Below are 26908 nucleotides of genomic sequence, written 5' to 3' on the forward strand. Positions count from 1 at the left end.
TGCTCATAGTCCTTTTTTAACTCAGCAAATCTTCGAGATGTGTTTTAGGTAAAAACCTTCAGGAATTTGTTTTTGCTCATTATTAAGCTGGTTATTAGTTTCATTTTCCTAGTTATTTTCTAGCCAGGGAACTCTGCAAAGAGTAGTTTATTAACAAAAGTTTGTGGTCAATACAAACACTAAATCAAAATGCCGAACAATATTTGCTCTTTCTCTGTTTATATATGTTAAATATATTTAAATATATGTAAGAAGTTTAGTATTGATGTGTGCAAACATATACATATATGTACAAGCATACATATATTTTTACGTTCTTACAAATGTGGATGCATGTAAAATGTACAAATGCTATAGCCGCTTTTTTTTTTTGTTAGTGATATTTCAGGACAAAACATGTTTGGAAACAACCGAAAGATTCATCCAGTGAAATTGAATAGGTTCATTTAAATAGGTGGAGTTTTTGCAAGAAATAGCACAGGAGAACACATATACTTGACAACGAAGAGCAATGCCAGAAAACTGCAGTTTGATGCAGAGCACAAAGAAACAATTTGTCTTAATGAATTAAATGCATAAAAAAACATGGCAGAATATTTGTGGGTTTTTTGCATTCTAATTATACTTGTACATGTTAAATATTCTCCCATTGTGTTTCTAATTATGCTGGGGAAATATACAATGTAGATTTTTTTCCTTCTCAGATGAAGTGTAATACTATGGAAAAATATTAAGCTAAAGAAGAAATAATCCTGGAACATTCTCATTGGCATCCCTGCAATGTAGTTCTCAAATAACAAATGGATGTACATGACAATTAGCTCAGGCTTTGCCTTAAAGAAGAATTGAACAGGATGCCAAAGTTCCTATCCTATGATGCAAAGAATTCTATTTATTAGCAGAGTTTCAGTTTTCAGTTAAAACCAACCAAAACCTTTGCACTTTATTCTCTTTGTGATGTGACTCAGTGCTCCTTCATGGAGCAACTGATGCAAATCTTCACAGACGTTCCTTACAAGAGAACAGTTAGTTAAAAAACAACTGGAAATCCAAATACTTTGAGTGTAGTTGAGATTGATTTATACTAGCAAGAAAATATTTCAAATTATCCTATTGCTAGTTTCATTTTTTCCTCTTTATTCTACACACATGGAAAAGTAATATAATCTGTGGAGCATCAATCATCCAACAGGCCCTGTTTCGTCTGTGAACACTACTTTTTAGGTTTTCCATGCAACTGCACTTTGCACGGATAATAGTGTTTAATGCATTTGCCCATTAAGCCAAAAGTAGGAGTAATTTTGCAGTTGTATTCTTTTAACACATGGAATATACTACCATGTTTTGGAAAATGTAACTGACATCTGTGTCATACAGTGAAGAGTATTTCACTAGTAGGTAAATGTTTCAGGGAATTAGGAGATTTGCTCTAACCAGGTTAAAAGTCAAATAATTCCCCATTAGGGGCAAAAGGAAGTATGGACACTCTTGAACTGTGCGTATCAGTTTAAAACTGAGGTTTAATTAGATCTGATACAGGAGCGAACAGAGCTGAGGGCATAATCTGGATTCTGCTAAGGTTCTCTTTTGCTTGTACTATAAAAGAATTTGCTAATGATCACAAAATTTCCAGATTATTCTAATTTTAGAAACATGCAAACTTGTTATGCTTAGACTGCAAAAACAATTACATATACTTGTTTCCCTTATTTGCTTTGTATTATGAGAGATGAGAATTCAACCTTTTTAAAACACTAACAACTTCTCTATATGTGTTTGCATGCTCACGTAGATGGTGTGTGAAGTTTCATTTTAATGTAGTTGGTTTAACAGCAGCTAAAAGACTTCACATGTGTTCAAGTGGATTTTTTTTCCCTATTCAACTTCACTAAACCGCATGGCTTTTCATCACTTAAATACCACCTCTTCTAGTTAGAAATGTGCTCTGTTCGCACTGTCCTGGCACAGGTTTAGGATAATATAGGCCTAATGTGTCACTCTAGCTTGAGGACCTCCCTTTTGTGTGGCTAGTTCAGTCATTTTGTAAGATCTTTCTAAATATGAAAGATTATCAACTTCGTTTTAATGACAGATACAGCAAAATATCTAAGCATGTGCTGAACCCTGAAAGTCACAAGAAGCCCTAAGTACAAGCAGCCTATACTTTAAATTCAAAACAATGAAAACCAATCAAAACATAATGCCATTGTAATGGCTTGGCACTATTGTTTTGACATGACTTCAGTTATAGTGTTTTGCTTGCATTATAGTCTTTATTTGGGTAAAATATTAATTTTGCCTGCCACCTCATACAGCAAGGTTTTCTATGGTCCTTCATGGAAGATCTGAATGCTTCCACCAATGAGAAGCAATACATCCATAGGTATCGGTAACATAGGGACTGCCTGACAACAGCATGTGGTGAAATAAATAGCTTGTCTGAATGCACTCTATATTCTGTATGAGCTCAGAAAGAGGAAAATGTTTTCCTTACAAGCCAAGCTAGACTTTTTTTTTTCCTGTAAGACCAGTATGCTGCTGCAGAACTGATGATTTTCTTTTTCTGTTCCGGATCAGCTTCCTTACCTCTGTAATCAGGCCAATGTCAGGGGATTGTGCACATGGATAGACTGATGTGTCATTGCTTGATCTGGTGTATGTTGTACCTCTCACATTTTTCAAATGTCAGACCAGCACGCTTCTCTTTGATGTTGCTGGTATTGTTGTTTTATGGTCTTCTTGTGTGGTTTTTTGTTGCGGTTTGTGGGGTTTTGTAATTTCTTTGTTTTGTTTGGTTTTGGTTTTTTTTGTTGTTGTTTTGGTATATTTTTTGGTGTTTAATGAATAGGTGATATAAGAGCTGTTGGTCTTCACTGGACCAGTCTTCAGTCTGAACAGTACCTCTCTTTCAGGCCAAAACATGCTGCCTCCAAAAGAGTGCAGGAAACTACCCAGTCAAGTTAGAAGTTTCTGCTCCTTAAGGTAAAGGTTTTTCCTGAGGGCCACTGGGGATTTGCACATGCTGCTGGCCAAGAGGGTGATTCCTGCCATCTGTCACAGCAGAATTATCTGTGGTTTGATGGTGTGCTAGGAAAGAAAATATATACTAGTATCACATAATTAGCATACAGCAAGAGAAGTTCCTTAGGAAGTGTTTTACTGCCCAAGGGCAGCTGAGCATTACAAAGGATCATTACTGAGCTCTCCCAAAGACTTTCTCATCTGAATATGAACCCTGAGAGCATCAGGATTATAATGATTTCCTGTAGTCGTGCAAAGTTTTTGTTTGGTTTTTTTTTTTCTTTTGGGTGACGGAGCACATGGTAAAGCAGTGCTCAGCCTTGCTGAGTGTAGGTATTTCATGCCTGTAGACCTTTAAGTGGTTCCTGCAAGTGCTCTTTTGTAACTCTGCCTGACAAAAACATTTGTAGATGAACAAGTCCCAGATATTTTAAACACTGAACTATTGCCAGCTCTTGTCTGTGTTTCTTCAGACAAGTTAATAGATCTGTTACTAAGCACTAGACTTTTGATATAACTTTCCTCTTCATTAGGTCATCTTCACATCTGAGTGGCTGTATTTGGCAGAGTAGCTGTGCAGCATGCAGGCAGGACAAAGGCATTTTATGAACTGACCAACAATGAAAAAGCAATAATAAAAATGAATGAAAGAATGTGCTTGGGGACCAGCTGTTTTCATGGAAATAGGAGCTCAAATGTGATAATAGTATAGAAACTTGTCACAGCTTTTCTACCTCTTTCTACTGGAAGCTAGAGGTCTGGGGATCAGCTTGCACACATGTAGGCTGTACATCTGTGGAGAGCCTTACTGAAGGTTTGGCTTACTTGAGAGGCAAATGGCATGTCAGAGCATAGTAGGAGATGCAAAGTCCTGCTGCCTCTGCACGCGTCAGAAAATTTCTGCTACTCTATCTTTACTGGAGAAACCCTTCATGAAACAAAGCAACTCAGGTTACAGGCTTTAGGGGAATCTAATCAACTAATGAGAGTTACATGTCCGTCCTGTCAAGCAGCTCTGGGGCACTTGGGATTTTCTTTCCTGAAATAAACCAGTAATGCCAGTTTTTTAATATTTAGTGTTTTTTGATGCATATGCAATAGAGAGAGAATTTTAAAAGCAAAATCAGTGTGAGTTTTGGTGCAAGTTCAATGAGTACTTGTTTTCATTCCATTCTGACTTGTAATTGCTGTTACTTGGTTATTTTGTTTTATAACTTCTATATGTGCTTGTGTGTGTGTGTGTTCAAAAGTGATGCTTATGCTGCCACCTGCATACAATAATCAGTTTGTGCAACCTCAGGGATGAATCAGCTGGTGGCATAAACAGTAATGCTTAAACCAGGATATATGCTGAAGTATAATTTCATATATCTTGGTATAAGCGGAACCAACACGTAGGTATTAAGGAACATACCAGGCATAGGCTGCTAGAACAAACCTAAGTGGGAAATCAACTCTGCTTTGGAGAGATCATGGGTTAGAAAATCAGGCCAAGGGTAAGGTGGGAAATGGAGGCAGCGCTTCCTATTTGTAATGCAGTAGAAGAGCAGCACAGGCTTCCTGATGCCACTTTAGTGCCACTTAGGGTCCTCTGCTGCCTCTTCACTGCTGGGTTATGTGCTGGCTTAGACCCCTTGTGCCTTATACTCACCTGGCAGCAAGAAGGGGATGTTTTCCTTCAGGGCAGGGAAGTCTGTTTTGTTGGAGAACAAGAGGATTCCTGCTGCTCAGGAGTCACGTTAAAGCATCAGGGTGGTGTGTTGGAGAAGAAGAGAGCCCATGTTTCATGAAAGACCGCTGCTACTCCCATAGGAATGATGACTAGACAAAGAAAAGCACAATTCAGGGAACACCATAATGTTACTAGAAGCTATTCAGTGCAGCACAGTACATGGCCATAAATTTCATATGAAGGTTAAACCAGTTTTCTTCTCAACAGTTACACACTGTATGACTCTGAAAATCACAGTGAGCTCATCTGAGATGTCTTTATAGTAAAATATTAGGAGAAAGGAGAATTGGAATGAGAAAAATGAGAACTGTGTATTTTGCTTTCTCTTGGAGTGTCAGGGAACCATATGCAAGGGTGTATCATGAACTCAAATGGGGTAAAATAATGGGGTGAAGTGAGAATGATATTCCTCATGGCCACAGTCACACACACAAAAAGACAGACCAGCACTTCTTCCTATGGTCTGTGCCAAGAGGACTAGAATACAGCAGCAAAGACAGGAGAAAGGGACTTTCTAGACTAGTAGGCTCTTCCTTCCTAAACTGTATGTGCAGAGACATTTAAATAACATGCATGCCCCTGCAATGGAGCCTCACTTTTCTATCCTGCTCCCCAAATATTTTCCTTCAGGTGACATCCATCATTCAACAGTTATGGGTACCATCTGCTCCAGGACTAGAACTGTCTCTCTTCAAGTAAAACCAGTAGCTCCAGCAGCACCTGGCAGGGATCAGGTTTCTGTTCTTTTCCTAACCTCACCTATTAATGGCAATTTCTTCTTCAGAATGCATTCCTTTCTTTTTCTTTTAGTTAATATTTTCTCTAATTTTTTATCGATTCAGTGCATCAGAAGAAACCCCAAATTAATTTGACTTGAGAAACTAGTGAAATCAGTGTAGAATTTTTTATCTGAATATGTAAATATTTTCTATCTATATCACATGTAATCACGTGAGCAAAATATTGTACCAAGAGTTGGAGTTGTTATACTGAATAATATTTCTATGCAAGCTGATGACTGAGTGGTGCTCTGAGGATAGGTAATGTACTATAACACTTGAAAATAGTGACATTAAAAGTTGCTGCACTTTTACTGTAAATATTGTTAAGGAAACAGAAGAAGTTGTGATCTACTGTTAGTGAAAATTAACTGGCAGTATCTTCACTGGCAGTTTGCCTGTTTTACACCAAAGCTTAATTTAGTTCTGTAAGAGCAGACTCGAGACAAAGGTACTGTAGTAGGAAGCCTTACACAATGACTTCTACTGAAGTTCTGTCCCTTAAACTTTTACCAGGGGTGAATTGGCCAGGACTCATATTGTGTAGTTAAACTTCCTTCTTCAGTATTGCACTTTTTTTTTCTCTTTTCCCTTTGAAACATGTGTTGTTTTTTTTTTTTTCTCTCCCTCTCATACTAGCAGATGGTCTCCAGTTATATGCAGGAGCTTCTATTCCCTGGGTTGCTACGCAACAAAATGCATCCTATCTGCATCCTTTCTGTGCTGTATCCCGTTTCCGTTCAACAACTCAAAATAACCAGCTTAGTGCTTCAACATGCTGCTTCCTCTTTTCTACAGAGTTGAATATCTATCGAGTATCTTCCTGGGTTTCCTATCTCTTCCTGTTACAGCCTTGAAAAAAATGTGTTTGCCCTGAATTGATTTTCCTCATCACTTCCTATTTACATCAGTCCACTTAGTGCTAAGGCAGGCAAAACATACATAAATGAGTCATGCAGCTGCTAGCCCATAAAAAAAAATTACTGTCAGCCAATTGTGTGATGTTTGCAAGCAAGATTCTTCATTGTTGTCAGGTGTGGGGTTCCTGTTTCTACTTTTTATCGTGTCTTTGTTTCCCTACTGATACCAGAAAGTTGAAAACAAACTTATTCTTTTTTTTTTCTTTTTTTTTCTACTGAGCTTATGAAAAGGAAAACATTTATCTCTAGCACAGCAAGGGATGAGTTGAGTTAGGAACAGTAGCATGATTTGCTTTGGATGGTGATGAGGCAAAGCTTTTGGTGGGGTTCATTTTGTTTTACTAGATATTTACCACTGTGCTTGAAACTGCAAGTGTTCATAAGGTACTTAAGACGTGTTCACTGCTGTTAATGCCAAGTTTTATATATTCTAAACTGTCTGCATTACTGTTTAATACTCATCAGGCTAAATGCCATTACTCTGCACCCTTTTTATTTATTTTTTTATATAAGATAAATTCCTATTTTCATTTTATGTTGGCTTTCACCATAGCGGGAAATGTCATCTCTGGAGAACCTCTTGTTGCTTACCCTACAGATTTAGCAGGTTAAAGGACACAGATTTATTTTCCCTGACTCTAGCAGTCTAAAGTTGGGCATGTGGTCTCTCCTCAGCAGCTACACTCCTCTTCTAGTCAATGGAGAGCAAGAGAGAGGCACCTTCAGTGAATGAGTTACAGCAATTTAGTCATTCACTATGGTAGGTGGGATGATTCACTTGGGCACAGGATTTGTGTCTCTAGCAACTGAGCTTGGCTGATAGTTTGGATGGAATGCCTGATACTTAGGTTGCTGAAGTGAAACAGAAGTTACCAGTCTGTTTTCATATAATTCCAATATATTTCTCTATTTCTCAAAAATAATTTCTAGTTGTTGGCATCCCATGCCACCATTTCCAGGTACACATAATCCAGTCAATGCTTGGATAGGAGATGAAAAGCAGTTAATAAAACCACAGATGTGTGATCACTCAGCCAGTTTGGCTTTTCATAAATATTATTCAGAGATCATGTATATAGCGAAATATATCTCTTTTTGTAGCCTAGGTTCAACCTATGTAACATAAAAATCAGTCTTGCATTTCTGGAGCAGTAATGTGCCTAAAACCCTCTTTTTCTTTTTTTTTTTTCCTCAGTGGAAAATACTAGGGTAATGACTAGGTTAAGACTAGCTGAGTTTCAGTGACTGAATCTTTCCAGCTTGCAGTTGAAATAAAGCTTTTGATGAGAGATTAGTCAAGGCAGAGTTTGATGCTTATCCAGAGCACAATTTTAAACTATATAGAACAACTTTCTACGTTGCCGGAAAGCAGAATTTCGACCACCATTACCTTTCTGAAGGAACCTGACAAGTTTTTATTAGATACCATAGATCAGGGGGACTTTGGAAGTCTGCTTCCTGCATGGTTACTGCCTTTTGCCATCAGTAAATCAGCATTCTGGTTTTGGATCTCTGGCATGACTGTCCTTTATCTGGTTGCAGCAGCACCAGACCTGGAGGTGCAGGGTAAGGCCCCGCTTATGGGGCTGCTGGGCTCTTGCTGTCATTCCTGTAAGTGACACAATCTCAGGCCTCCCCCTGGGCTCTGGCAATGCTTCTTGGCTTTTACCTTCACTCCCATAGCCAAGGGTGGCCTTTGGCAGTGTCAAACCAGTGCAGGAAAGCAGCTTTATGAAGCTCTGGAGTGCTGGCTCTGCACTGCCTTTCTCATTAAGTGTGGCCATCTCCTTGGCTGGGACCAGGAACATTAAGCAGAGGAACCAAATTAAATGCACTTCAGCTGAAGAAATGCAACAGTTTGCACTATAGTGTTTATGGGACTGGGGTTCATCTACTTTCTCCCTTGCAGTGCAGACTGTGATAAAACTTGGGTGCTACCAGAGGACATCTTAAAGAGCAGCTTTGACTCAGGAAGCTCAATGACATTTCTTTTTTTTCTGGATGGTGTAGCCTGTGTACAGGTTTGGCTCTGCCAGAGCCCAGTCTTAAGACTTCTTTTCTTCAACCTTACCAGTGTGCTGCTCCCTCCATTTTGCACCAAGGTCTCAGTAAGTAGAGATTCCCTCCTTGTCCTTAGGATCAGTGCTTCAGCTAATTGTGAACACCAGGTTATAGTTCTGCTCATTCTCAGAGAGATTTCAACAGTTTAGTTTACTAAACTGATTTCTGCTTGCTACAGAAATAATAGTAGCTAATAAACAGTATCCTTATAACAATAATTATCTTTATAATACAAAATATCAAATATATAAATATTTGTAAAAGTGCCTCTGAAATTAACATTAGCAATACAGTAAAATAAATGCACAGAGGAATCCCCCCCCCCCCCCTTGATCTTTAGAAAACCTTTACATTAACACAGAGTGGTTGCTGTAGTTTAGCAAAGTGTGTGAGTTGCTGGATGTCATCTTAAGGGCTGTGTGTGTAGAAAGGCAGCCTTAGCTGTTCATCATACTTTCCTCTAGCTTTAATGTATTGGAAACTGTGCACTCAAAATATGAGCAGTGAAGAAGAGGATGATTATAAAAACGATGAATCTTGCTAGCCTCTTAAGTAATGAGAGTCATTTTCTAATATCATGAGAAAGGAGAGGAGTTAAATTCAGGAGGGGTGAGTTCTAGCCAGCAGTTTTCACAGCAAGTCATAAGATTTGTTTGCCCTGAGATGATGGAAGGATCCCTTTAGGCAGATGATGTCTCTTGACAAAACAGGATGCAAATTGGAAACTGGATTATAGCCCACACAATTTAAGAAGGGGAGGGGTGGGGGAAGTGCTAACCTAGACTTAATTCCTTCATTACAATTAGTTCTTCCCTCCCTCTTCCCTCCACCAAATGTCTTTGCTATCCTAGGATGTGTGCACAGTGTAGTATGAAAGCTTATGTCCCAGAATCAACAGCTGGTAGTAGTAGTAGTGCAGTAACAGATGTGTTATGATTGGTATTGCTTATTTTATCTATGTTTATTGTAACATGTACCACTGTTTAAAGTCCAGATTAAGATTCCCGCACTCAAATAGTACTTTTACTGACACAAGGTAATAGAAATTGCAGCATAATTGATATTTTTTGTAGATCTTGCTGTGTTGCCTGGTATGTATCCTTTTAATAAAGCAGATGTGTGTCACCATTGTCACAGAATGATAGGAAATGGTGTGGCCAAGTTATTTCACAATAAAGTTTTTATTGTGAAAAGATATTTCCTCTTAAGTAAGCTCAATGCTTATTGCTTCCAAACATAGAAATGGTGTATTAAGCATAATGTCTATGGAAAATATTTTCTCACATGTTATTGATAATTAGAATGGACAAAGTATGTCTATATCGGATTATGATTCAGTAACACTTAAAGGGAGCTCCGTTGATATCTTAGAGTTATGCAACCTAGAAAGAGAGGGAAAAGCCACCACAGGCTAACACACCTTCAGTTCTCTTAAAGCACTGAGTGTCTAGATTTCATGGAGTTTGTTGGTTGTGATCTTCCTTAGAAACTTCCTGGTGCAATTGGCTTCCAAACAAACTTGAAAAATTATCAGGTACTTTTCTCAAGTGACATAGGGTGTTTTAATTTTTATTTTTTTATTCTTTTGACTCTTGAAAAATAAATTGTCATTCCAATGGGTAAAGTCTTTTCCAGCTCTGCCTGATAGCAACCTGGAATTTATAAATTCATGAATTCTTATAATTTTCTTTTACAATTAATTTTGAAAATGTCACTTACTTTATCAGAATGTGGAGTGGACATTTGCAGCAAAGGAATTATTTTCTCTTGACATGTTTGGAGACTAAGATGATAGAAAACAGTTCATCTGTGATGAAGGTCTGCAGGTCTAGTGTAGGATGATGGAGTTGGGAACAGATAAATTCATATTTTGTATCACAAAAAAGCTAAACAAAAAGGTTAGGAAAAATTGCTTCTGTGACAAATTTTTGTACTGGCTTTGTTTTAACATCCAAAAATGAACAGGTATACCTGGAAACAATTAGCTTTGCTGTGTGGTGGTTAGATTTTTGGATATATTTTCTGATCATTTTCAGTACACAGAAAGGTTTTAAAGAGGAATATTGTACAACCAGGCTTTAATAAAAATGTCAATTATATTGAAATGCTTCAACGCCAACTTTATCTGTATTATTGACACAGTAATAGAAAAGAAGCAACCACAGTAATTAGCAAAGCAATTGATTCCAGTATTATGCAGATCTGCAAAGAAGCTGTTCCATTTACATCCCACAGATCCTTTGCTTGAGAAATAAGCTTTTTTTGTTTCTTTATGTGGCCTAGCCATTAGTACCCATTTAATAAAGTCTGTCTGGGAATTCATATTAACATTACAATAGGGCTATAGGATAATCAGTAATATATCAATATGCAACACTTTTTATGTAACGAAGTTATGAAAAATATTGATAGGCCAAGTTCTAATTTTCTCTACTGGCATCTGTATCTAAAACTCATTACAAGAATAAGCCCCATTGCATTCTCATGCCTGCACACAGACAGAGGAGCATTATGCTGTAGGTTTGGCACTTTCAAATGCAAACAAGGTGTTATGGCGAGCGCCCTTATTGACTACAGCTCCTAACCCACCGCCTGTAATAGCGGAGCTGTCTCCATCCCATGCAGGTTACTTGCACTTCTTCAGGACTGGGAATTAAACTGGCAGTACGAAAGCTCTGTGGGCATGTGGAGTCAAGCTAAACAGCACAGTGTAAGAGTCCAGGCAAGGCTTTCATGGCTTTCTGAAAGCTGTAGAGGGGCTTCAGACTCCACAGGGGTAACGTGTACACAGAATGTCCTTTAGTATCGTGTCTTTTCAGCATCATGTATGTCCTGAAAATAAATTATTATGAAAAATTATCCTAATGGTTTGATTTTTTTTTTTCTTCAAAGTGGTTTGTCCCACTGATGGAGAATGTTTGTGGGTTTTTTGTTTAAGCAGATTCAGTAATTCAAGTAAACAATTGGAGAAGCAGTTTAGTTATATAAGTATGTTACCTCTGAGCCCAAAGTGGTCTTTCTCAGTATGATATGTTTAAAAATATTTCTACTCCAAACTCTGTAGAAGGTGCTCACAAGGGACAAATAACTTAATATTGAAATAGCCTTAAATATATTGAAAAGACATAAATCAGAATAATGAGATTCATAAATCTGTTAATATTAATGAAGAAACCTTTTGGGAATGTAATGTAAAATCAAAGAAAGAGATGAACTTGATGTAAGCTATGATTCTAGTTAAATGAATAAAAATTGGATATTTTGTTCCTTCTTAAGCCAGAAAAAGACATTACATCCTTTTGAAATTGTGCTTATGTCTTTAATACTGTTATAAACAGAAAGAACATGAAAAATGTTGGAGGGAGAAATCTAAAGGTATCTCTAGAAGCCTGTTAATAAATTAAAACTCTGGAACAATTTGCTCTTTGCATCATGGAATAACGAAAGCACCATGAAGCTTTTATTTCAGAAATTCTCCCTAGAAGTGATAGACTAATTCTACACTGAATTTCAAGGCTATAAAACTTTATTAGCAAGAAGAATATGTATGCTGTTATTCATTTGTTCACGCTGCAGTGGTTAAGGTTCTGTCAGCATTTCTGTTCAAAACCCCTACAATTTAACAGAAATTCCAACATGTAGAAATGCATTAAGGCTGCATTTGACAAAAGGGCTCCCTTAATAATGTTCTCAAAATTAATTTGTTTAGAAGCTTTACAGCTTGAAAAGAAATGAACTATCATGTCCTCACAGGTGCATACTGTCTTGTACCCACTGTAAAACATTACCATTGTCAGCAACTGCAAGCCTGGTGTTTATCCCTCTCTTTCGGAACTGACTCCCTCTGCCCATCCACAGTTGCAGTGAGGAAGTAAATAATGTCTGTCCTGCTTCCAGTTGCTGTGCTATCTTTGAGTTCCCTGCAGGATTTACCTTTGTTGGGGTGTTTGATTTTTGCTTTGAAAAAATCTCCCATGGAGCTTTGGGACTATGTCATAGGAGCAGATTCTATATGCAAAAATCCTGTGTTGGTGGAAGCACTCCAGCTTCCAATGAAGGCTTCTAGAGCAGCTGCACTATGTTGGACAGGGACCTATTTCTGCTCCAGGCCAGGGAGCTGAGGCTGAAGCACTGAGCTTAAAGCCCATAGGGGTGCTGGGCTAGCCCAGCCTGACATACCTGTTGTAGTGATCCTGGAGCTGAACCGCATGCTAAACTCGGCAAATACACTGACGTAGAGAGACATCAATGTATATGCAGATACTTCACAGTCTCTTCCTCAAGTAGCTTTTCCCATGATTAATCACATGCTCTTCAGAAAGCTGAATTCTGTATTGTAACAGATCAATATGTATTTTTTGATGTGGCAAGAAATGTTTTCTTGCTAGTGATTTAAAAAGATGCCTGTTGCATGTGTCTAAGAATCTCTTGAGAGTGTTCAGGAAGACTTTATTAGTGAAGAAGACTTTAGCTGTTGGAAGTATCACATATTCATGCTTTAAGCATATTTGTTCAGTATAGGGGCATCATATTTCTGGGATATCAGACAACCAAAGTTCTGCACTCAACACTGAGAAAATATGATTGTCAGGGTAAGAAACAAGATAATTCAGAAGCTTCTTTTTTTTTTTTAACTACATCATAAAATCTTCAGTAAGTGTCTCAAATCTGCTTAAGATTTGTAGAAAATCATGGTATCTTCTGAGTAATTTTAAAGTTGAGAGTGTTTGAAAGAATCCACTACTGGATAACAGTGAAACTCAGACTGTAAAATATTATTTACTCCATTTCTTTCAAGTTCCCTCAAAGACGAGTCTCATTTATGTGTAGCTGACTACTGCAAACCGACAGTGTTTTAAAATCTCAGATCAATATCTTGGGTTTTTTTTTTCAGAGAAATTAATTAGTCTCACCGAGGAGTTACTTTCTGAGGTTGGAAAAAAAACCTTTGCTCCAGTTAATATTGACTACATAGTCCACTGGATAGACACAATGTTTACCCTTCTAAGAGGTCAATTTAAGTGCTTCAGGCAATACAGTAAATATAAGAACACACTTTTCTGCCTTTTCATTTGCAAGCATTGACCACACACAGGCTTTTTGTTGAGTAAAATTGTTTCAGGCTATTGCTCTACTCCCTGTCTTACTAAGACTTACCCTTGATTCTAATGGTTCTCAAATTAGTAATTTTCTGTTTAGGGACAATCACTTCCCTAGTAGCAATGTGTGTGTGTGTATATATATATAAAAGAATCTATTGATTTTGATGGAAGCAGATGGACTTCATAAAGTAGAAGCTCTGTGAACAAATAAGAGATTTCACAAGTACTGTATTAGTACAAAATTTACAACTTGCGGTATGAAAGAGTTTTAGACTACAAAATGCAAACCCAGTAACATAAATTACATATGCTTTCCACAGTGCAACTTATGTATTTATTGTGTTCCGCAATATATGAGCGGTGTAATGTTTGTTATGGAGTCAGAAGCTGCATTTCACATTTATACATGAGGTATTTCTGCAGGAGTAAGCCACATAGAATCATCTGCTGTGTAACTTATATGTCCATTTTTAAAACCATAGAAAAACTACAAGCTGTTTATGCTTGCATGATGCAGAATTTTGGCAGAAATTGATACTTCATTACTAGACCTTGGGCTAGCATTGCAGTACCCCTCTTCCAGAGTTGTAGGTCTTCTCCCTTCCCCAATTACTAAGAAAAAGTTATGCAACTGGAAAATTTAATTTGTTATTTCATAAAGAAAAGTGTGTGTGGTTGCTTTGGGTTTTTATTTTTTTGTGTTTTTTTTGTTTCCTTTTCTGTTTTCCCTCACCAAAAAACCCAACAAAAATCCACCAAAAAACCTACCCAAATCCTCAGCAAGTCTAAGTGACCCAAGTATCAAAGGATGTGTGTTAGGCTGTCTTTTACTGGCTTTTAACAGTTCTTAGTCTTCAGTTGTAATGTTAGCATGTCACCAGGGTATTAAAACCAGTAGCTAAATTCTCCCCTTATCTAAAATGTCTGAGCTCAGTTGGCGTTTACTTCCCAAGAGATAACATGGACTATAGGTCTACTAAACAATATCTCTGTTTCAGTGAATATTTTGATGTTTTGTATGTTTCAGGAGACTTCCCGTTAGCTTACTGTCTTGAATAAATTCCGAGAAGATGTGAGATGTGGATTGAGGACCCTTGAGCAGAGGATTTTAAACCCACACTGTTTTCTGTGGGGAAGTGCCTTCACCTCTGGGCTCCTACTGACTGGGCAGGAACTGCTGCCTTTTCAGTTTTATTGTTTTAACCCTCAGTTTAGCTCAACTGTTTGTTGGCAAAACTGTGGAAAAAAAAAAAAAAAAGGGAATAGGTATTTTTTTTTTCTGAAAACCACATTTGATGAATGCATGTTTTTGCTGAAAAAATTTCCTCAGCTCTGCATGAATAATTGTGGGTTTTAGTAAATTCTCTCTAGAGAGCTTATCAGATAATTTTATTGCATGTAGAATAGAGTTAGAAATACAGAAAGTGTTCTGTAGTCAGCTTCCTGCCTGTCTGTTAAAAGTGGGAAGCTCTGTTGGGTTTTCCTTCCTATGACAGCTTGCCCGTAACTCTTTAATCAGCTTTCCATAGCTGAAAAGTGTTGTTGGCTTTGTTTATTTCTGAGAACTGTGAGTCTGTGTTTTCTTCTTGGTATACCCAACATGAATCGTGGTTTATAAACATCCTGTTAGTATTGATGAAATAACTGGGGACTTAATAAGACTTTGATCTTTTCAGGCAACTTGCATACACTAAGGCACAATGCTGGTAGAGTCTTCAAAGTGTTAACATAAAAATAAATGAAAAACCCACACAGAAATAAACTTCCAGGAGTGTGGATGTACACTGAATTGATTTATTTCTCCTATTTTACAGTAATATATTCTGGTATTTCTTGTAAGAGCTTTGAGAAGAATGGGTTATTCTGACATCCATAGTTTTTTTTTTTTCTTGTTTTTCTCCTTTTCCTACAGACACAATGCCTGTTGTCTCTTATAGAGATGGTTATAGACTTACAGCTGTTATCTAGCAAAGCTCCATTTCTTCTTGTGTCTAAGGACATCAAACATGGCTTCAAGTAAAACCAGTGTATTAGAATGGCATGATTTATGATGTGAGTATTCTGGAAATAGACCATTTATGAAGCAGTAAACGGTTTTGGAAAGCTTTTAAAAATATATTTTGCAAGAGGGCTTTTTCTTCTGCAAACTGGACAGTTCTTTAAAGATGACCCTGTGGAGTACAATAGATGGGACAAATGGTGAGAGACAAGTTTCAGATTGCTTTTAAATATCTAATCTTCATGGTGGTCCCTTTGATGTGAGCCCAAGGGGACTGACCACCTGTATTGCTTAGTGCAGTGATGATTTGTTAATCAGGAAAACAAATACAATATGGTCTCAAGTAAACCTTTAATCTTAGATGAAATCTGGATTTTTTTTTCATGCTCTTTGTATTATTCTTTACACAAAATAATGTAAATGTTAACTGGTTAATTCTTGGGCTTTGAATCCAGACTTCCAAGAAGATATTATTTTCATATTTTATTGCTTTCTGTATACTTCCTAGATTAAACTGCATAAACCAGTTTAGATTTTCAAAAAGAACAACCAATATATGTGACTGGTTCTTTCTTATGACTCTGCAGGTGTGAAGTTCATTCAGGGTTTTTTCATATCGTGAGTCATTACTGATTGTTGAATACATTTCTTAAGTAGCCACTACTATAACACAAACTCCTATGCCCTGATTTTTATTCCTTAAAAATAAATAAACTTAACAAACCCATTACTTTGTAGTCATTTAAGAAGACAAAGTAAACTGTTGTTATAGACTAATAAATGCTGATGTTCACATTCCCTTCTTTGCATGGATTTCAATACAGATCAATGAGGCAGTGACAGATATTTTCCAATTTTTATATTGGCTGTAAATCAACCATGCTGCAGTTACCTGAAGTGGCAGTCAATAGCCTCCTTTTTATTTTTTCCTGAACGTTAAGAATTATATCCATTTCTTCAACTAGGAAGTTAATGTTAGGAGCCTATATTGAAGCTTGAATCTGAGTAATGAAGTCCTGCACTGGTAATCATCCTTATATTTAAGACACCTGCCAGTCATGTTTTTCTTTTCAGAAAGGGACTGCAAAAGGAATAATTAGAGATTTTTCCAGGTGAGCCTACTGCTATGTGAGAATACTGCCTTCTAGACTGAGGAATGCTTTTTTTTTTTCTACAGAGAGCTCCAATGCTCACTAATGTCAGGTTTTCTTCAACAGTGATTTCTAACTTACATGTTCTAGAAAAAATATTACAATTATCTGAAGGAAAAACTCATTCCTCTATAGGTAAAACTATAATTTGACAAAAAGTTGCTAGGGAGTTCTTAAACTACAGGTGTCAAGTGAGGAGCTGAGTGACAGAAATACCAGTTTGTTTCAGGCAAGGACACAGAGTTGGGTTCAAGCCTGTTACACTGGAATAAAGGAGTTTCAAGGCCATTAAGTTATATTGGCTTGAGTGTTATAGGAAAGAATTAGTGCCCTCCAGACTCATTTTTTCAGACTGCTAAGCCACTATGGAGATTTTTTTAAATGGCTTGTGGGGTCTCCTTGTTCTTCAGGACCTGGTCTCAAATCCGTCTTTCAGGATGTAGCCCATTAAGTGACAGGACTAAGAGCTCTACACTGTCACATGCTGAACATCTGCTGTCCTTAAATTCCTTCAATATTAGTCACCTCTATAGGGGCTGTCAGAAGCTGAGAAGCTCAGGCTGCTGTTGTCCTGTGCTATTTAGCCCTACATCTCCCTGTTCCTGTCCAGAGCCCCCATGTAAGAGCATCATGGTTTTCTTCAAGCCAGGCCCTGGATCATAGGCTTGGCATTCAGAAACACAGGCTTAGGCAAAGGTGGGAACCCCATGCTGATAAAACCTGTGTTTTGGTTAAACGAGTGGCTAGTTACAGAGTGGCAACCTGCTTAAGAAGTGGAGTAGAATGCAATGACATTGATATGACATCATTATGTATCTTCAGGATGTTACAACAACATAAACTTGCTTTAAATATGACATCATCCTTTTACCTCTTATTGTGCCATGCCTTTTACCTCTTATTTTATGACATGAGATGGGGTCTTGGTGATAACAGTCCTCTGCTCTATTGCAGAAACCTAGTCAGCCTCCAGAACAGTGTCCTGCCTGGTCACTGAGTGAGGAAAAGCTGTGGGGGGAGTTCATGTTGTTGCTAGCAGCATCCAAATACATAAGCTCAAAAGAAGTATAATTAAATTGTGTGGATAAACTTCTCTTACTACTTTGTGCTGGAAGTTTTATTTGTAGGGTTCCTTTTTTCATTCAGAACATGCTTTTGTGATACAATTGCATGTTAAGAATCTTCCTAGCGTCACTCAGATAAATGCTACTGCAAGTTCATGAATTCCATTTAGGAATGATTTAGTTCTGTTTAGTATTTTGATATATGTTTTCTTTTCAGATGAAGTGTTGCCTGTTTTGCATTGCTTACTTAAAATCTACCATTGGGATTAATCTGGTTAGTTACTCTAAATAATGGAAATAAGTCAAAGGGGAAATGTTTTTCACACTGAGCAGGCACCATGCTCTTCTGGTATGAGTGTTCTTTTCCTTTGTTTTTGAAACAAACTTTTGATTTCTTGGGCTTTCTTTTCATGACATTTAGGAGAAAAGGAAGCTGCTGTTGAATACGGGATGCCTGGGATTTCTGTTTTATATTATAGTTTTAAAATATTTAAACTCTGTTTCAGGATGGAGCAAATTAGAGCTGAAATTACAGGGTGGGTAAGGAGTTTTAAGGTTTCCTTATTTGATATTTTCCAAGGTCTATATTTACCCTTCTCCTTTTTATATCGTGAAGTGCCCTTTCAGCTCACTCCAAACTTTTTTTTTTTTTTACTGGTAGCAGGCTTCTAACTTGTGCAGCAGCTGTCAGTCTTCTTCATTACAATCTTTTTATATCTTTATATCTTGATTTCATCTTTAAAAAAAAAAAACCCAAACTCTTGAAACAAGAGTTTTTCCGATCCTTAGGTAAGGAGCAGGTGAATTAAATGTCTGTGCGTTGTAATTTTGTTCAGTGGGACACATGCATTGGTGGCACTAGAAGCTGGTTCCTTCCCTGTGTCCCAGCTAGGCTCCACTGAGAAACAAGTTGATATACTTGTGACAAGGTGATTTATAATCTTCTTGTTGTTGTGCTGGGCATATTTGCTGTATGCTAGAAACCTGAGAAAGATTCACGTCTTCAATAGAAGAGCAAGTGAGAGGAAACTCATTTCCTATTATTTTATCTATGGCAGCAGTTTGGTTGTTCTTGTATACAGTAAACAATAAAATTAGTTAAAAGATCATTAACTCCTATGAAGTTATATCAATGCAATAAAAATATCTAACCAATACAGAACACCTTGCATCATGGAGTCCTTTTATCAGTCTTTTCCTTGGGTGCATTCAGACTAGTCACTATAAATCTACCAGCTATCTAGCACCACGTTTCCTCTTTTGCTTTGACTTCTTGGGCCACCATGGACTGAGAGCTAAAATCTCGCAATACTCACTATGGTGTGCCAAGCAGCTGTTCAAAGCTAGGGAAATGCTTTGAACAAGGCAGAGAGAAGTTCTGATTTTAAACTTCCATATTAAAGTGGTAATGAACTGTATTTTTGTATATAGCTTTGAAAATTCCCACTGTGGAATCATGCTCTATCAAGGGTCATTTTAATAACATTGATTGTAAAAGACACAGCTCCTAGTGTAAAACCAGAACTCATTAGGATTCAGGATAAAGCTGATTATAGACGAAAGTGTAAAATCGAATATTAAGAAGATTAAAAAGAGCTGGGTATCATTGCTATATTCCAAAGGGAAATCCATCATGTGCATACTGTCCCAATCAGTGGTACCCAAAGGCAATGTGTACCTCTGTGAGTGTACCCTACTGGAGAGGGAACTCGGAGTTTGGCTAAGGGTAACTATAAATATTAAAACCTTTATTATCAATGTTTGATAGAAACATAAAAAATTTATTGTTGTGTACAAATTTTCTTTACCAGAGGAGACTCATGAGATTTTATGATGCCATTCTTAAGTCACTGTTACTTATTTTCTTCTTTCAGACATAATCTAATTATTTCTGCCCAAATGTATTTAATTTTTTTTTCCTTTCACAGAAGTAACATATTCTGAAAGAAGTAAAGTAGAATGAATAGTCAAAGCTTTCTATATAGTTAAATAGTAGATTCTGTATCAAGGTCATTCAGATAGGCTGCTGTGCTATGTTTTCTTTCTTTTTTTTCTTAATTTCCAACCCCCTAGCCTCTCTACCTCATTTTGCTATTCAGTAAGTGTTTGTCACAGACTCTCTCTTACTTAGAAACAAATGCATTCAGATATCTTTGATACTTACAAAAGCAGTCTCAAATTGCAACAATCATTAACATAACAGTAACACACAGGAGTTATCCAGCATAGTGAAAAAAACTGTGAATATTTCAATGCACTCTGTAACTGTGTGAGACAGAAATGAAAGGTGAATATCTACATAAATGTGAATTTCCACATCCCATAACATGCAAATGGAATTACTTTCCACATTGTTCAGAAGGTTGATTAAATGGATGTCGAATTTTAACAATGAGAACTACCTTGTTTTGTAGTGGGAAGCTATATAAGATCTGGCAACATTTATGTATTTAAAATTATTATCAAAATGGAAATGTAGAATCCTGCACTATTTATGATAATGGAACAATGGATACAAGCCTCCTGAAAAATACAAGGTGCCGAGAAACTAGCTTAGAAGAGGATACAGTCATTAACTGCATCTGTACCATTGCAGAAGTTTGTTTTAGACTTCTGTTGTGAAGTACACAAAATCAGATAGGTCATGTCATCTTCACACTTTCTACTGTTTTCTGCCTTCTCAGTTGTTGAGTATTCAGTGGAAAATGAGACAGTACTCACCAGGACCCTTTCTCCTAGGCAGCATCAACCTTAGTGAGGCCCCCAACTCTGCTGTGTCTCTGTGGTACTCTGCAACAAATAATTTCTTCAGTTTCTCTTGTGCCCTGTGCAAGTCTATTAATGTTGTTGCAGAAGCACTTGAGAGAGACTGAGGGGGAAGAAAAAAAGAAACCAGACATTTAAAGTATGCTCCTAGGCTTCTTGTCCTACCATGTAATGTGTACTGCTGTGCTGCCATGGCCCCACTGATGTTAGTGGGCCTGCAGAAAATATGAATTCTTTTGGCTTTCAAGCAAGTGTGGCCAGCACCATGTATACAACTGTGTGGATTTTCCTACATTTTCAGCAAAATGCACTGCCCCTGCCCCCCCCCCCCCAATTTAGCAGTAGCACTACATTTATGGTGGCACTGCTATAGCACTTCTTTTTTTAATACAATAACTGAAGTTATAATGTTCAGTTTAGTTATACTGCTTTAAGTTTGTTTAATTTAGATTAACAAAAGCCATCATAATATTAAGATAACCAAAACTGTATGAATAGCTGAAGTTTTGTTTGTAAAAATCTTTTTTGAACAGATAAAGACTATAATACACTTTGCTGTGTGGACAAAGTACTGTGCATTGTAAAGTAAAAGTCTGTGGACCTTCTCAGCTGTAAATGAATGTTTTTGAATAACACCAGTAATCTGAAGGTAATTAAAGTAGTTTATGCAAGGTGCAATAAAGAACCATTGTTGTGTCTACAGAACATTACTTTATGCTACTGTGAAGATGATGTCTTTTTAGCCTCCTGGCTGTTTCAGAAATAAAAAAATTCTGAGGCCACTTGTCTGAAAGAAACAAGGACAAGATAATAGCTAGAGATGCAATTAATCCCTGTGCTTTGGAACAGTACAAATTGTTACAACAATCACAGAGAAAGCTGTACAGAGGTTATAGTAAGGCAACTTAATGCAATGCTTAAAAGGAATAAGAAGAAACAAAGTGTTAGAAAGACCTAAATTACAAGAGCAAAGAAATGAAAACAGAACTTAATAAGAAACAAATGTTGCATGCTGTGTATTAACAGTGGAATGCTTGCAGAAAATATGGAAAAGTCTTTGTTTACTCAACCCTGACTCATGGGCAAAGGTTTACATAAACCGGGCTTCTTTCCTGATCACAAGTATGTGGGAAGTCCTATGGGGATGGGTAGTCAATAGGGCTTCTCAGTCACTTGAAATCAGGCACATATTTGGGTACAGTCATTCAGGGTGAAAACCTGGTCCTGTAATTGTCATAAGCTTCTATTTTGTCACTGGGGCCAGTATCCCAATAATGAACTAGGCTCCAGCTCTGTTGCCAGCACTGGCTTCAATAAGAGCAACGCAGAGTGCTGGCAGTCAGGATCAGTCACTCTATCTCAACCCTCTTTCCTGTAGCTCAGCTCACATTGCCATGTGTCTTACCAAACTGCTTCTGGTGCTCACTTTCACTTATTGGCAGGAATGAGCTTTTGTCTTATGTGCAAAGAGGGAAACAGTAGCAATAAAAGTCCTTCTTAATGGACATACAGAGCAGATCCTGCTTTCAGTCATGCCCTGCAACTCCACTGAGCTCAAGGCTAGCTTGTCCTTTTTTGCCAGGACTCTCTCAAGCCCGTCTTGCCTGTAGAAATCCAGACAGCCTTTGGGAGGCTAAGCTCCAGGACCAAGGAAGTGGAGGTTTATGTAGTGAGACATCAGAATGGGAAGGGAAAATGCACCTAGAAAGGAACGCAGCCTGTGATGTAAACCCTTATTTTAGTCTATAGTAATTAAATGAAAGCAAGTCAGAATAAATAAATACCTAACTCAGAACCAAGACGAAGCTTACCTAGCCTGAATGGGAACTAAATTGCAGTTGACTTTTTGCATCACTAAATTATCAAATGGAAGGGACGCAAGTTACATAACTTTTTCTGTTTTACAAAAAGTTTTAATAAATCAAGAAAATGTCTAATGTTGGTAAATATGCATGGTTAAGTACTTGATGGATTGAATTCATTCCCCTCTTTGTGTGCTGACATCCTACTCGCTGCATAGGGAGATTTTACAGATGTACAGAAATGCTGCACAGGATGGGAGTTTCTTTATGGCATTTCCGTGTGCCTTAAATCTCTTCAGATTTCTGTGTATGTGTGTTTTATATTGAGTCATTAAGTACAAAAAACAAACTTATTCACAAACCAGCCTTGATCTAGGTTTCCTGTGATTTATCTCTGCTGTCTATAGCATGCACTGAAATCCTACCTGATTGTTATTAGCTCCCTAAATATTTATATCACTCCAGCTAATCAATGCTTATCACAGTCAATACAGGCATTACAAGTTCCTCAAAGAAAGGCACTGTCAGCATAATAGCATTTTAATTATTGCAGCATATGTTTTCAAATGAGGCTTTTGTTTACAGTATCAGTTAAGCAGAGTAACCATATATATCTAACTAATAGCTGGTGTTAAAAACATTATACGTGTAAATTACAACTTCTCCCACTAAATATATGAAGCAATAATGCAATGTCTTGTAGGTATTAATGTTCACTTAATTTAAATCGTGTTGCTAGGGCTGTTTTCTGTTTTCATTCCCTTGTGCTTGCACTCTCTACAGGATGTTTTTCATCCAAGTGCTGTGTAAAACAAATTTGCTTGTGGGGGTTTGGTGATATAAAATATCTGACTGGCACCACTACATTTGTTATTCTACACATAACTGAAAACATAATGTAATATTTGGAGAAGTAGTAGAGATAGCAACATCTACTGGTTAGAAAGATGCAGACGACAGGCTTTTTGTTATCAAGTATGCTGTAAGTTCATGGGAGAGTTCAGTGGAGAACATGATGAGCCCTCTTGTCCCTTAGCTTCCCGACTTTGTCTATGTTCTTACTCCCTGCACCATTTTTGAGTTTTCAAAAAGTGGAATGTTTCTTTCTTAGAAAAAGAAAAAAATCAGGAAAGTGCTGTATTATCTGCTTTGTAAGAAAGACTTAACATTCATTGATCTCTGAACAGAACTTAGCGTAGGACAATCACAAGAATATTTCTGTAGGCAGCACAGTCATGTTTTGTCTCTCTTTTTTTTTTAATGTACTTGGTCATGCAGGGTATCAGGTAGCCAGTTCTGAATGAGAATATCGCATCTTTCTTCTGAATAGACACAAAGCAGAACACAGATATAATACTAATCAGAGCGAGGATTTTTCATGCTTTAACTACATAAATTTAAACTATTTACTTACAAAAGAAGTTTTAGGCAAGTGGTACATTTTGTAAAGTTTTTTCTTTCCTAGCACCTGAAAGAAACCTTCTCTCAATCGAATAATATCTTTGGGAAAACCTAAAACTCTTACTGAGAAAATAATAAGCACAGCTCGCTTTTCAGGGATTAATTCCTTCTCTATTTTTCGTATCCTTTTTATCAGGCACTTGATAGCCTGGGGGTTTGAAACACAAACACAGAGAAGACAAGCTTTAGTGTATAAGAAGCATTTCTCAGTTACAAAGAAAAGTGACTATAAAAATAGTTTAAAACCATGAGACAGTTAAACTAGTAAAGGTTCTTACTATAAGATTCTTGAAGAGCTCTGGATATTGCCCCCTTTATACATTTTTGAATCTTTGTATTGACAGGAATACAAGAATTGACATATTTACTTATTTCAGTAGCCTGACCTTCAGTAGTGACCTCATCTTGAGTTTTAATACAAGTCTTGTGTACCATACGTGTCTTATTTACTCACTATGGCTAATGTCCTGGAGCACTGGATTCTGATGCCAGACATTTTTATCTTAATCTATGAAATATACCAAAAAAAAAAAAGTGCTTAAAGCGTATGTGTATGTGTTAAATGTTTATTTCTTCGTCTTTGGATTCACTTTTCACTATATTAAAATTGAAAATATTTTTAAATGGTTGAACATATTGCTTTTATTACTTATCTATGAATCTACAATCTTTTGGCTCTGATGTGCACAGATATACACAGAAGCAGATATATCTATGTCTGCTGAAATTCTTGGTACTTCCAGCTTGCAATGTTTACAATAATCCAAGTTTTCTTGACAACCTTTGCTCCTGGGGTCACTTGATTAGTTCAAAACTTCAGCTTCTGTTCAAAGCACAGGCTTCCTGGAACCCCAAACCGCCTAGTAGATCTGAATCTTGCAGTCTAGATTCAAAAAGTATGTAACATTAATAAGTTATTTGTGTTTAGAGGAGAGAATAATTTGAATAAACTCTTGAAAGTTTTTAATCCAGCTGGATGCTGGGTGAGTTGTCTTCTGCTATATTTTGCAGCATTACAGGCTAGGCATTTTATAAGTAGTGCTGTGTAATCATTGTGTCTCCAAAGGCTGTTTCTGTTTTTCATTGTTGCTTACTTAGAATCATAGAATTATTTAGGTTGTGTTTTTTTTTTGTTGTGGGTTTTTGTTTTTGTTTGTTTTTTTTTTGTCTCAAGCTCACTTAGATGGTGTCATGTGATCATTGACCATCATCACATGACTATTTAAAGATGCAAACTAAAATGTAGGCTAAGGTTGAATTGACTTAATTCAGGATCAAATGTCAAATCTTGTTCCTAGAAAATGCTTTCACTGATGTAGACATTTTTTGGTGCAGTGGGTAAAATCTATATAATTTTGCCATTCATTTGATTGCTTTTCGTACAATTGCTGAGGGACTCTGTCAGGTGTGATAATCATGCTCTGTGAAACATATCAAGTCCCATCCATGTACAAAGTATACCAATTCAGGTTAATGCCCAGTGTAATGCCTTCATATTAACTGTCCAGATGCATGAGTTTGAATAAAGCACAAGCTGTTGACCTGGAAATGTAAATACGAAAGTAAATTGGGGAAAAAAGGACCATGCTGGTAATGCAAATTCTGTTTTAAAGTTAAGGAAATACTCACAGGAAATAGTTGTAGTTAAGCATACTTTTCTCTTTAGGTTTTGATTTGATACACACCCTAATTGTCTCCTTTACACCATTAAAATATAGAGAAAGGGTTTTAAAGCAGATAGCTAGATTCATGGTAACAACCCTTATTCTAATGTGCAGAGGTGTACTTGTGAGCTGTATCCTCAGTGAGCAGGTCAGTTGCATTGATCTCTGAGGACATGAACATTAGGAGATCCAATCCTGCTGAACTAGCGTGCACTGGAAAGGCAGTAGATTAAAAGCTGATCCACTGTTTTTCTTCAGCTTAGATTCAAATAAAGTTTCAGGTCACTTCTGGGGCATCATCACAGGTAAATGAGCACTGTTTTTATTAGCCTCTGTGTTAGATAAGAAAGTTTCTGTTTTAGTGAATGCAAGATCAAATATTTGACAAAAAGTGAAAAGCAAAGACTGGAGGTACATATCCTAAAGTGAAAAAGGGAGGAGAATAATGAGTTTGAAAAGAGTAAAACACATTGTTTAGTGGGAAAGAATGCTACAAAGGTCTCTGTGAATCTTCTGCTCCAAGAGTTTCTGCCAATTTCTTTTATTACTATTTCAAGTAACCAGGTACATATGGCATGTTTGTAAGTAAAGCAGTCAATGAAGTTAGTTACACCTCTGCATTTATGACCTTACCCCTGAGTATTATTAACTTTTACATTCCCCATAAAATATAATTTATCACTTAAATAATTTGCTTTGTGTCAGGGTTCAGTGTGCTCCAGTGCTTTCCTGCTCATTAAATGAGATATTTTTACTTAATGAGCCCAGAATGTCCTTTGCATTTAACATAAGAATTGATTTCAAACACTTCATTTTCTATCATATTTGCGTGTAATTTCAGAATGTGGACTTCATCCCACAATCTTACACTGAAGAAAAAAAGAGCTACAAAGAATAATGATCCATGAATTCTAGAGAGGGACCCAGTTAATATGGATGAATAGCTTTTTAAAGAAAAACCCAAACTGTTTTCTACCTGCACTTTGCGTTCTTTCATCTAGTTTGAAAGTTTGACTTCCTATTTAAGCCTGATGCTGCAGTTACTATAAACATAATGCTCCATTAGGAAAGTGCCTTTTGAAGGGACAGCAAGATATTGATTTCCATGAAATTGACAAAATAAAAATATAATCATGTTCCTAGATGCATGCATGTGATATGCTGTTTCACGTAACAGGTAACTTTTCAAAGGTATGCAATTCACATATAGAATATATATCTAGAGGATAAATTAATATTGTGGAACTCTAGCAATGTGCACCTTATGGGGATCTAGTTCATCTCTTTGCAATTGTGAATAATCACTTTGCAGTTAATTAATAAAATCTGAGCATAGAAACCCTCTGTTGTGCAGTAAATACTTTGCTCATAATGGTGACTGGAATG

The sequence above is a fragment of the Pezoporus wallicus genome, unplaced genomic scaffold (genome assembly GCF_028554395.1).
Source record: "Pezoporus wallicus isolate ANWC-B61680 ecotype Strahan unplaced genomic scaffold, APGP_CSIRO_Pwel_v1 contig_593, whole genome shotgun sequence".
In the NCBI taxonomy this organism is placed as follows: Eukaryota; Metazoa; Chordata; class Aves; order Psittaciformes; family Psittacidae; genus Pezoporus; species Pezoporus wallicus.